We start from the raw sequence: 10,319 nt of genomic DNA, 5'->3' as shown, positions 1-10,319 counted from the left end.
CGCGCATTTTATTCAGTGTGACAGCATAACTCCGATCCATTGCCTCACATTCATGTACACCACGCATTTTATTTAGTGTGACAGCAGTGTTACTTTTAAATTCGTACTCCGACACGTCAGTAGAAAACATACAAAAATTACGAGCTGTAAGAGTCAGAAACTTCAGACGTTTGTAGCCACATGGACATAATTGCCACGCACTAGTCGTCAGACAGGTTCAGGGCGCCGTAAAGCCTCTGGTATGAAAAGAACATTAAACACCAGGAGGAGAAAAACAAACTTCCTGGTCGCGCGTGTTGGCGCTGAGATGCCAGGTAGATCTCCCCCTCCCACTTTCCCATTTTCTTTGCTTTCAGGGCAAGCAGTGGAGTTATGGTCAGGCGTATGGATAGGTTTAAGATATCCAAGGCCTAAACTGTGGCCCCCCAATGCAGCGAGACTCAGCGAAGAATCAAAGACTGGCATATTCCGGATTCATCTATTGCGTTCAGATATTTTGAATGTTTTTGATGCTTCTGGAAACACGACTTTAGATTCGTCTTACTTCTCTCTTTTTAGTTTTAAAACATCATCCCAGCACTTAAAAGATGTGATTAATATCTTGCTTTGGAATGACGCACTACGAGATGTTTCTATAAAGCATATGCATGAAATCTGTGCGAATAGAAATAGTAAAGGTTGACAGCGTTAAGGTCATAGTATTTCAGCTTGATTATTGTTGCAGTTGGGAGCAGAATGTCACGGAAATCCTAAAACATCCAAACAATTAGTTATTTGCAGTGCGTATACACTCCATCTGCTTAATAGCTTGTTTGTTCGTCTCCGGAACGACATTCATCAGTGATTCTGCGAATCAGGGATCCCAAAGTTTTTGAAAGGTTTGTGGAGGTATGTGGCACTAGATGCCGACGCACAGGTCATGTAATTCGCTTAAAAAAGGGGTCGCTGATTTGCGTACGCGGTGATGGCACCCGATAGCAATGCAAATGGGATCCATAGGATTTACATCAGGCATATTTGGTTGCCGAGACATCAACGCGAATTCATTACAATGTTCCTCAAACCACTGTAGCACTGTTCTATCTGCGAGACACGGACAGCTGTACTGCTGAAAAATGATATCGCTGGCAGGGGAAGACGTCAAGTATGAAGGGCCGCAGGAGGTTCGCAGCTGTTGTCGTGTCTTTGATTATTACCACATGTTCCATGCAAGCACAGGAGAATGTCTCCCATGGCATGATGTCGTTCCCACCAGCCTACTTCCGTGGCACGCTGCACGTTTCGAGTCACATTCACCTCGATGACGGCGCTTATGGAGACGAGCATCGACCTAGTGTAGCAAAAATGTGAGTCACCCGAAGAGCTGACACGTTTCCTTTGGTTTGGTGAACATGTAGGGGCGGTCTGATGCGGAGCTCCATGTTCAACGCCGGCTGGTGTGGCCGTGCGGTTCTAGGCGCTTCAGTCTGGAACCGCGTGACCGCTACGGTTGCAGGTTCGAATCCTGCCTCGGGCATGGATGTGTGTGATGTCCTTAGGTTAGGTAGGTTTAAGTAGTTCTAAATTCTAGGGGACTGATGACCACAGATGTTAAGTCCCATAGTGCTCAGAGCCATTTGAACCATTTTCCATGTTCAACAATATGTTATGAAAGGTATATTCCGAAACACTTGTGCGTACATCAACATTGTGCTGTTTCGGCTGAGGTGCCACAAATCACCATCTACCCTATTTCACAGAGCAGACAAGCCTCCGAACCCTACGGTGTGTGAAGAGTCGTGGCCGTGCAACCATTTGCGCCTTATGCTAGGTTCACTATCATTCTACCTCTTTCCGTGGATGTTCACGACAACCGCACGTGAACATTCGACCGGTTTCGCCGTTTCAAGATATTCGGTCACAGACTCTGCGTAATAATAATCTGCCCTTTGTCAAAGTCAGTTATCTCAATGGACTCACCCATCTGCAGCTCGTATCTTCGCTAGATTGATCCCCGTCCGTGTCTGCTCTGCTTACAGACTTTTGTTACCGCGTGACGTGCCCGCTATGTTACTGCTGTCGTCGTCTCGAGTCCGAAGACTCGTTCTGTCAGCTCTCCATGCTAGTCAATCTTGTGTAAGGCTCTCCAATCCGCATAACTACTACAATGTACATCCATTTGAAGCAGATTACTGTATTAGAGGTTGGTCTTCCTCCATTACCAAACTGATGTCTCAGGACTTTTGCTATCAACGAATCTCTTCTTTAAGTCTCATTGTACCATAAATTTATTTTTTCCCATTTTAATTCAGTACTTCCTCATTAGTTATTCGGTTTAACAGTCTAATCATCAACTGTAATACCACATTTATGAAGCTTCTATTCTCTTCTTGTCTCATCGGATTACCGTCCATGTTTGCTAGAAGATTATTCTTTAGACAAATACCACCAGAAATAACTTCCTAACATTTAAATTTATAATAGATGTTAAGAACAGTTATTCTTTTTCAGAAATACTTTTATTGCTACTCTGTTTTATATATTCTCCAATTCAGTCATCGTTAATTATTTTTCTGCCCATACAGGAAAACTTGTCTACTGTTTTACGTTTAATTTCCTAATCTACGAGTAATGCAACACTTTTTTTCTGAAAACAGGTTGGTTTTATTCAGGATTTCAACACACCATATTATTCCACACTCCTTTAGCTGCAAAATTCTATTTTTTTCAACGTAATCTCCGTTCAATGTGACTCCTTTAAGCCATTTACTGGGAGGGACTGTATACCCGCATGGTACCTCTCTAATGGTTGACGATGGAACCAACGTCTTCCTGCATCAATAACTCCCCCATCAACCATGTACTGGTTCCCGCGGAGTGCATCCTTCATTGGGAAAACAGATGGAAGTCGGAAGATGCGAGATCCGGTCTATAGGGTGGGTGAAGGAGACTTGTCTGAGGTCTGCATTTTTACGGAGAAGAAGTTCGTTTGAATTTTTCTAGCGACGAATGCGCTTAAGTCGTTTCTCCAGTTTCTTGAGGATAGAACAGTCCACGTCAGAATTCATCGTTGGTCTACGAGGGAGGACATCAAACAGAATAAGCCCTTCAGAGTCTCAGAAGATCTTTGGCATGACTTTACCGCTTCAGGGTGCGGCTTCGAACTCTTTATTCTGAGGAGAATTGGAGTGGTGACACTCCAAGTATTGACGTTTTTTTCCAGTTTGAAGTGATGAACCCATATTTCATTGCCTGTGACGATTTTAGACAAAAAATTGTCACGATCAGTCTCCTAATGCGCAAGCAATTCCCGACAGATGTTCCTTCGTTGTTCTTAATGGCCTCTGTTAGATGGCGAGGAACCCACCTGACGCATACACCTGAGTAACCCAACTGGTGGATGAGTATGTCAGCACTATCAACAGTGACGTCCAGTTGAGCAGCGAGGTGTTTGATTGTGAACCATCAGTCCCCTCGAATGAGAGTGTTCACACGTCATCGGAAAGGTTTGCGTGATCTTGTTGGTTCGATGACATACACCTCGCCCAATGACTCACCGTGCTTTTGCACAGTGTCAGGTCTCTATAAACATTCTGCAAGTAACTATAAATATCTGTGATGCTCTGGTTTTCCACTAAAAGAAAATGACAGCTTTCTACTTGGTACGCACTGCCGTTACAGACGCCACTCGGAGGGAACGTATAGCGCCGCCACCTATAGGAACTTAATAAACCTAAAGGGCTGAAGTGGGAATGTTCCACGGTGTCCCCCATAAAATTCCACATTTTTACAACAGAAATTGGCGCAAAAAAGTGTTACATTACTTACTCAACAGTCCCTGTAATTCATACAGAATCGCCAGATTTAATTCGTCTACAGTCCATTACCCTTGTTTTACTTTTGTTGATATTCAACTATAACTTAATTTGAAGACACTATCGATTCCGGTGAACTGCTGTTACAGGTCCTTTGCCGTCTCTAACAGAATTACGAAGTCGTCGGCAAAGTTTTTTTTTCTTCTTCCTGAACTTAAGTTCCATTTCCAGTTTTCTCCCGGATTCCTTAACTGTTGCTCAATGTACAGTGTAGACTGTGCAGCTTAGGGACAGACTGCAGCTGTGTGTCACTCACTTCCCAACGACTGTTTCCCTTTCATGTTCATCAAGTCTTGCAACTGCGACTGGCTTCTGTACAAGATGTATTTCATCACTGTTTCCTCCTAAATTTATAAGAATGTATTCCAGTCAACATAGTAAAAAAAATTATCTACATCCAGAAATGCTACAAACTTACGTTTATATTTGTTCAGTCTAGTTTGTGAGATAAGTAGTTGGGTCTGTATTGCCTCGAGTGTTTCTGCACTTCGCCAGAAGCAGAACTGAACACAGGTTTGTAGCACTTAGTTTCTAAACGGGTGTGAAGGAGCAGCTGTCACCCTTTCTTTGAAAAGTTATTGTTGAACTATCAAAATTAATCGGCCAATTAAATTTTTTAACTGTAAACTGCCAGAGCTACTTGTCATGTCACTAAGCTCTCCTCCACTTCTACTATTGTCCGTGAAGTACGACATTGATAGCGCATTTATTTGAGCAAACAGTAATGTTGTAAATAAGGACGGCAAAGCTGCCTCGGAAGGCTAGGCCGATAAAAAGGGCGCCAATTTTGGCCGGTGGTTGGAGGGATACTCTACAGTCCCGACAGCCTTTCGCCAGCGGCCCCGAACACACAACTCCTCCGCTGCCTTCCCCTGTTTTCTCTCCTATTTTTTGTTCAGTTTTTGGTACTCCTTACTGATTTACATGGCCGTCCGAGGTCCATCTCCGCGGTCCGTGCGTCGACATGTGAACAGTTTCCACGAGGTGAACCGTCCCTTGCGGCATAATCACTCATTTCCACTCTGTTTAGGCCTTTCTTAAAGTGATTCGTAGGGTGTCTAGCTGCAGTTGGATAATGTGTTGCATCTAGTTTTTCCTGTTCAAAGTGTGTGTGTGTGTGTGTGTGTGTGTGTGTGTGTGTGTGTGTGTGTGTGTGTGTGTGTGTGTGTGTGTGTGCATGAAACATCACTTTTATTGTCTTTACTCCATCGTACTTAGTCTGTACATGGAGACTACATTAGAGCGAAGCAACTAGAAATTAAAAAAAAGAAAAATTTAAAAGAAGAAATAACTTTTAAGGTCTGCCGATCTCAGAGGCGGTAGAAAACGTGAAGATCAGGTGGACCCAGTGAGTCATCAATTATCATAAAGAAAAATCAGTTTTTTTATACATAATAAAATCTAGTGGCCAGCATTGCACTGGGCTGTGACAGAAAAATTTCTTATAGGAGCAGATATATACACTCCTGGAAATTGAAATAAGAACACCGTGAATTCATTGTCCCAGGAAGGGGAAACTTTATTGACACATTCCTGGGGTCAGATACATCACATGATCACACTGACAGAACCACAGGCACATAGACACAGGCAACAGAGCATGCACAATGTCGGCACTAGTACAGTGTATATCCACCTTTCGCAGCAATGCAGGCTGCTATTCTCCCATGGAGACGATCGTAGAGATGCTGGATGTAGTCCTGTGGAACGGCTTGCCATGCCATTTCCACCTGGCGCCTCAGTTGGACCAGCGTTCGTGCTGGACGTGCAGACCGCGTGAGACGACGCTTCATCCAGTCCCAAACATGCTCAATGGGGGACAGATCCGGAGATCTTGCTGGCCAGGGTAGTTGACTTACACCTTCTAGAGCACGTTGGGTGGCACGGGATACATGCGGACGTGCATTGTCCTGTTGGAACAGAAAGATCCCTTGCCGGTCTAGGAATGGTAGAACGATGGGTTCGATGACGGTTTGGATGTACCGTGCACTATTCAGTGTTCCCTCGACGATCACCAGTGGTGTACGGCCAGTGTAGGAGATCGCTCCCCACACCATGATGCCGGGTGTTGGCCCTGTGTGCCTCGGTCGTATGCAGTCCTGATTGTGGCGCTCACCTGCACGGCGCCAAACACGCATACGACCATCATTGGCACCAAGGCAGAAGCGACTCTCATCGCTGAAGACGACACGTCTCTATTCGTCCCTCCATTCACGCCAGTCGCGACACCACTGGAGGCGGGCTGCACGATGTTGGGGCGTGAGCGGAAGACGGCCTAACGGTGTGCGGGACCGTAGCCCAGCTTCATGGAGACGGTTGCGAATGGTCCTCGCCGATACCCCAGGAGCAACAGTGTCCCTAATTTGCTGGGAAGTGGCGGTGCGGTCCCCTACGAGACTGCGTAGGATCCTACGGTCTTGGCGTGCATCCGTGCGTCGCTGCGGTCCGGTCCCAGGTCGACGGGCACGTGCACCTTCCGCCGACCATTGGCGACAACATCGATGTACTGTGGAGACCTCACGCCCCACGTGTTGAGCAATTCAGCGGTACGTCCACCCGGCCTCCCGCATGCCCACTATACGCCCTCGCTCAAAGTCCGTCAACTGCACATACGGTTCACGTCCACGCTGTCGCGGCATGCTACCAGTGTTAAAGACTGCGATGGAGCTCCGTATGCCACGGCAAACTGGCTGACACTGACGGCGGCGGTGCACAAATGCTACGCAGCTAGCGCCATTCGACGGCCAACACCGCGGTTCCTGGTGTGTCCGCTGTGCCGTGCGTGTGATCATTGCTTGTACAGCCCTCTCGCAGTGTCCGGAGCAAGTATGGTGGGTCTGACACACCGGTGTCAATGTGTTCTTTTTTCCATTTCCAGGAGTGTATATGAGTTATCCGGTGACTTCATTGAGGTAAGAATCTTCAGTTTATTCAGAATGACTTTTCAGGGCCATGACGCAGCATTGCTGACGCCCAGATTTCCCAGTTTAGATTGACAGTTAGTTAATTATTGAAAGTTTATATGAGTCACATTTTCATTGAGAGGTTAGTTAGAGTTTCTGAGGCTACGGAACTAATCTGCTGGGAGGTTACACTCAACAGTTAAATTATTTCCGTAACCTCGCAGTAATTTGTTATGTATAAAAAAACAGATTTTTCTTTACGATAATTGGCATGACTATGGATAGGAGAAATTAGTCAAAAAAATTTAAATTCAGATGAATGACTGTCAAAAGTTATCTTTATAAGAAAGATTATTATTGAAAAATTATGAAAATTATTTGCATGTGATTTTGATATAACCATAGTACAAGATGAGATGTTGCAAATTACATATGCACGCGGCAATAAATAATAATAATTTTTACTTTTACGTATACTACATCGCTCAGGCACCGCCACCGTTCTCCACGACCAGCCTTGATAATTCCATACAGGACACGTGTGCTCTCTGTGAGCTAGACAACTGCTCTCTAAGAGCGACCTCACCCAACCGCCCGACTGCGAGCTACTACTACTACTACTACTACTGCTGACGACACAGCTCTCTGTTCTGCGATTCTATTGTAGCTTACATATCACAGGCAGCGCATGAGCAGTCCATCGAAGCTACATCTGTTCGAGTGCGCTAGCAAGAAATTTCCTAGCCATGGACCGCCTACAAGTTAAATGTTTTAATTAAAAGCTGACTCAACAACGTATCGATTGTAAGGGACTTATAAATCTAGCATTGCGCCATTGGCCTTCAAGATCGCCTGGTATCACGTTATGTGAATGTTTTGTGATGGACTGCGAAAGACTATGAACCTCCCATTATAACAATTGTGGGTGAAATGTCGCAAAAGAAACAGTAGTGAATGCAGGAACTCCATATATGCTCCCATAAGTGTGCGAGGAGTTTGAAAATCCACAACCAGCATTTGTGAAAGGTGAATGACATTTTTAAACCTAAAAGTAATTTTAAAAAGTATTCCAAGATTGTATGTGCAAAAATGTAAGAGATATACTGTCGTAAAGTAGGGTGGTTCTTTTGAAAATAAAATCTTCATGGTCCTATGCATGCGGTAAAATCAACTTCAAGTTTCTGTCTTCATTCAAGTAATATCGGGAAATCAGTTGAAACTTCAAGAAGGGGTTATTCCTACTTACCAAAAAGTTCGAAGCAATGGGTACTGAAGGGAGTTAGTGAAATATTTGGAAAGATCAATAGATGTGTCATGGCAAATGGATTATCATAAAATTTTGAGAAGACGTAGTATATAGACCTCAGAACGTTTCATAGAACTCCACAGGTTATAAAAATAGTGTATGCAAAAAATAAAAGTAAGAGGTAGATATTGTTAAATTTTTGGAATTTGCAACAAATCAAGATTTAGGGCTTTTTACAACTACCACAGCTTACAGTACCATCGTTAGTTTACCGAAATTTGCGATTCCATCTCGTTTTCCGGAAATGTTTATTCTGATTTTGATTGTAATGTAAGAGATTTGCGATATTTACATAAGCACTCTATACTCTGAAGTATTTATGAAATTATACTCTTTTTCAAATTTGTTTATGATATGATAACACATTTTTGCAAACTATTATTTGAAAGTATTACTGTATGAAACTTGACCATTCTACCGGTCTCAATTTATGAAATGATACAGTCAAACGATTTTTTGAAATATGAGAAACGTAATTTGTTTGCTGTTTTGCAAATTAATTATAACCAGTACCAGCTGAAATTGATTATTTTCCAAATTTAATTTTCATAATTCCAGATGAAACTTTAATGTTCATCGAATTAAGAACAATTTTTATGTTATAAACAAATTCAATTTTTTTTAAAATCAATTTATTACGCTGTAAAAACTGAATATATACAAAACTTTACATGTGGTGAATTTTGAAATTGCTGAATTTATTTTCATAACTATATAAAATATCTTCTACTAATATTTTGATTCTTGGGTTTTCTTAAGTATAAAAATATGTGTTTGCTTAAAACTACCAGTAACACAAAAACCGGATGTCATTGTAATATTCTATTTGAGCAAATAGCTTCTGCGACATTCGGGAGAAACAACGGTTTGTTATGTGGAACTGAATGCGCTTCCAATCAGTTCGGAAGCAGGCAGTCTGTGATTCGTATCTGCCTCTGTAACAACTCGTACTACGCACATAGCACGTCTTTTCTGCCGAAAAGTGCTACGCAAAAAGCTTTCTTTTCTTTTATAACCTGCATGTTGCGTATTTGTGAACCAAACTTCTTGTGATGAGACTCGTACAAATAAAAATTCTACTATAGACTTCAGTCTTCTCTAAGTAAAAAACCTGTATGATCCTTATTATAATAAAGAGTTAACTGAAATCATTCCCTAGACGCTGACACTAAATGAAGATAAGTATTAATGTAACATCTTCTCTCAGAGCATTAAATAGTAAACGCAATATTTCGATACTCTCTAGAAGTGCATGCATCAAGTATTCGTAGTTTACCAAGAGTAGGTTGTTGTACAGGGTTGTCAGAAGCAGTCTGAAAAGTTCGTAAGGGTGTTACAAGAGAGTTCATAATGAGAAATAATTATTAAGAAAAAAAATTCTATACGTTGTGTCGTTACCGAATTACATAACATTATATTTAGACAGTCATGTCGTCACAAGTGCAAATTCCAGCCGCCAGCGAGTAACAGTGTCGCCAGACGTGTTCTTCGTTTGGTTTCCTCAAACTGAACAAACGTAGTATTTTTCACTTAGTTTAAATTTATCACTTCCGAGAAACGAACATTTTAACTAATAATGAGCATTTCAAGAAGTGGTAACACGCGGACTCACAAATGTCTGTGCATTACCGCATTTAAGCGGATGCAGGTGCTTGAATTTGCGCACGCGCGGGCTCAGTGGCTAACTTCGATGCTGAATAACTGGGAAAAGGTGCAACGTGTAGAATTTTTTTCTTAACAATTATTTCTCAGAATAAGTTCCCCTGAACACCCTTACAACGTTTTCACGCTGTTTCTAGCCATCCTGTATACCGCAAACGTTCTAGAGCAAATTCACATCTTAAAGTTAATGAAGCGCCTGTAGGCGTATCGTCATATAGCGCTGGCTTGGTTCCGGAGTATCTTTGCGAGCGGCCGCGTTTTGCAGAGTCGAGCGCGGGGCACGGAACTGTTGTGTTGTGGCGTGGCTAGCTCCACATGTGAAAGGCATTATTAGGGACGTTTAAGTGTTGCTATTAGTGATATTGCAGTGAAGTAATGATGTATGGAAGTGAATTCAGTGAAAAGGGGCCAAGGAAGTAACTAAATATGAGCAGTGCCGCCAATAACGTATTTGAGTATCCGCGCCGTGTTCGGTCTCCCAGAATTAACTAATGTGGATCAGTAATAATATTCACCACATAAGAGTGCATTTAAGTGCCACTGTCTTGTAGCGAGCGTGAGAACGTGAGTTCGGTCATCGCGTTCCGCATCGTA

The sequence above is a fragment of the Schistocerca serialis genome, chromosome 9 (genome assembly GCF_023864345.2).
Source record: "Schistocerca serialis cubense isolate TAMUIC-IGC-003099 chromosome 9, iqSchSeri2.2, whole genome shotgun sequence".
In the NCBI taxonomy this organism is placed as follows: domain Eukaryota; kingdom Metazoa; phylum Arthropoda; class Insecta; order Orthoptera; family Acrididae; genus Schistocerca; species Schistocerca serialis.
The sequence above is the reverse complement of the archived record's forward strand: the minus strand, read 5'-3'. Positions refer to the sequence as shown.